This window comes from Lathyrus oleraceus, chromosome 1 (assembly GCF_024323335.1).
Source record: "Lathyrus oleraceus cultivar Zhongwan6 chromosome 1, CAAS_Psat_ZW6_1.0, whole genome shotgun sequence".
Taxonomy (NCBI): Eukaryota; Viridiplantae; Streptophyta; class Magnoliopsida; order Fabales; family Fabaceae; genus Lathyrus; species Lathyrus oleraceus.
The window spans coordinates 219,263,709-219,267,189 of NC_066579.1; positions in this window are offsets into that span (position 1 = coordinate 219,263,709).

Here is a 3,481-nt window from a genome sequence, read left to right on the forward strand (position 1 = left end):
GTATACACAAACAAAATATATCACACAATATGGTCCAAATGGACAAGGTGAAAATTGCATTAACATAAACAAATAGGATGATATGAACAATGGCAAATGAATAAAAGCAAAAATTAAATGGCATTAAAGTAAGGGGCTTGAAATTAAAAATTAGTAGTTAATAGGTTAGAAGTTAGTATTGCTTTGCTTTTGCTTTTTTTCATTGAAGTCATTCTTTGGAGAACACTTAACCCACTCATCACAAGCATGGATCCTTGAACCAAGACATCTTCCAAGGAAGGAAAAAAGGCCAAGTTTCCACATAATACCATGAAAGAGGGGAGACTTACAATCTCACTAACTAGAATGCTTATGCCTTTTATGTCACAACTTTAGCGTTATGTTAAGAAATCGTAATTGGACTTATGTAGAAGTCACAACTATTTGAGATCGGGCAATAAAATTTTGGTGTTAATGCATGTTAGAGACATAGTATAGTAGACTATGCTCATGAAACATACCATACACAAAAAGAATATGCAAAAGGGGTGGCCTAATCTCATCAATACTCATGTCAATTTTTCAATCAACTAGCCTTAGGATTTTGAGATATCATAGGCCAAATGGAATGAATGAATAAAGAAGGGGAATGAGATAAAGTGGGAGGGGAATGGATTAAAACACAAATTGGTCAAGGGAGGACTTTTACCAAATTAATATCATTCATTCATTTTGGGAGATGGAATGTACATTCCATCAATCCCCTATATCCAATGATATTAAGTTGACAAAGTCAAATCAACCTTGACCAAGGCCCAATAACAAGAGTCAAACATAAACAAGTCATCACAATTCGTCAACAAATTTATTTTGCATTTATTCAAATTAAAAATACTAAAATAGTGCATTTAAATTAAATATGGTTTGTCCAATTCTTAAAATCTCATCAAAACACCAAAGAAATGGCCATGAGATTTATCATAGGTCAAACCAGGTCAAAGGTCCTTGGAGAAAAAAATTAATAATTCTTGGACACTTAAAAATATTTTTAAACAATTAAAGACAAATGAAAAATCAATTAATTCATGAAAAATATTAATAATGATCCAAAAAATAGTTTTAACTCAGAATATGAAAGAGGAAAATATTTGATTTTTTTTGGAGAAAGTCCCATATTTTTTGGATGAATATTAAATTTAATATGGATTATTGAAAATAAAGCAATTAAACTGAAAATTAAAATATCAGAAAAAACGTAGACCACTTGATCTCCCTCGTTAATTGAGGTGGCAGATCAAGTGGATCAAAACACGCGTTCCATCGTGCACTTGAGTCAGCACGCCCCACAATTGGTATTCAAAAGGAACACTCAAGATTAAATCATTTTAAAAGGATCCTATGGCTCAGAACCATCCAGTACATCATCGGCGTCCAAGGACCGGTTGTCTTCTCCGACGAACCTCGTCGGACTGGTTCAGTCATAACCATCACCAAAATTAAAAACAAGGACATGATTTCAAAGTAAAAATGACACTGAGTTCGAATCTAGCCTTAATTCACTCTAACTCCAAGTATATTGAGAGATACATGGAGTTGGAATTTGAGGTACATGAACTGAGTTGCTTCGATTTGGCCTCTAAGCAACTCAATCTTCTTGCCTACATTGGTAGGACTTCAAACAACCAAAGAATCAAAAGAGTTGAGCAAGAATTAGAGAGAATCGAAGAGATCAAAATTTCTGAAAAATACCTTCAATGGAGGTCTGGATTCAACTGATCTTGCTCTTGCTCGTGCTTGATCTCACTTCAAATGATTGCAGAAGAAGGATTAAATGCTCAAAAGGTTATGAATCCCTGGAGTTTTGAATTTCAAAACAGTGGAAATTCAAACTCAAATTCAAGTGAATTTCTCAGGATTATCCTTTGTAATATGAGGGTTAGAGGTAGGGGATCAAAGCTGACGCGAATGTCTGTGAAATGCTGAGCATATGAGGCTCTATTTATAGCTGAAACCATAGCTTTTTGCACACTTGAAATCCACTTTCCAAATTTGGTATTGTTGATGCATGGGCGCGCATAGGCCCATAAAATCATTTCCCTAAGTCCACAAATGAGTGTGAGATAGTCTGAATTCAACTTGGGTTGCAAGGCAAGTATACATGAAGATTTGAAGTTTGATCCTTGCCAAGTGATGACACCGTATTCATGCCATGCGCGGCCTAAGCATTCCTTGTCCAAAATGGATGAATTTCAGATCTTTGGAATGGTGAGGTCAAGAGGAATAAATTTCATGTTCAACACTCTTCCATTTGAAGTTTGTATCATGAAGAAATTTGAGGTGGAAGTTTGGAAAATTTTGACATATCAAAATATTTCTAAGTGTCAAGCCATATGTCTCAATGTTCCACCTTACTTAAATTTTCATATGAGCTTAAAATGAGAAAAGTATATTAGTCAAAGTTGTATATATTTCAAATACCTTCAAAATGGTCACAAATTTCATGTCATTTGGATTTAAAATGATAGAGTTATGCATTTTTGAAGTTTGGAAAAATCACTTGATCAATGGTATAGGTCAACAGTGACCTATAATGTAACCTTATATCACATGCTCAAAAAAGTTGAATTAGCTCCTACTCCAAACATAAAAGTTGAATTAGACACATTTAATTTGATTGTTCAATTTGTAAACCTTTCATATCATAGAAGTTGAGCAAGTTATGGCCTTGGGAAGTTGACTTTCAAATTAGGGTTTAGACAAAATGACCTATAATGTTTCAACATAGAAAATGATTTTCCAAGCAAAACTAGATCTAGGTTTCAACATGAAAGTTGTTTGGAATGTAATTTAGAGTAAGTTTGATTTTGGAATCATTTTCATATGGTGAAAATTTAGGAGATAGGGTCTAGGGAGACCCAGTTTTGATCAGATGAATTCACCTGGCCAACCACCATCAACCAACTTGCTAACTTCCAATTCTCTTGACTTTCTTGGTTCATGGTAGATCATATATGTATAATATGATGAATTTTGAAGTGTCCCTTGAGAAATCTGATCAATTGGTGAGATAGCTTATTGGAGAAGTTACTCAAGATACCCAGTCAAACTAGGGTTTCCAAGGCAAATCACCCTCAAACTCTTGAAGAAAACTTGATCAATATAACATGTAGAGAACATTGGGACTCATATATGATGCTCATAACCATGATTGGATCAATTATTGGTTGTTCTCTTTGTTCATGAGGGTCTCAAACCCTAGATGCGAACTTGATGAATCAATGAAATCATGCCCTTCCTACAAAAGAGTTAGACAAATGCAAAGACATATTTTGGGTATTTTGGTTAGTGAAATGATAAAATACAAGTATGATACAATCACAAAGTATTTGACGATCTCTCCCAAAACAAACCCAATGAAAAAGAGGGAAGGAGGATGCCAAGCTATGATCCCATACTAATGCCTATGATGAAGTTACATGAAGGATCTTAGGGTCAAAATTGG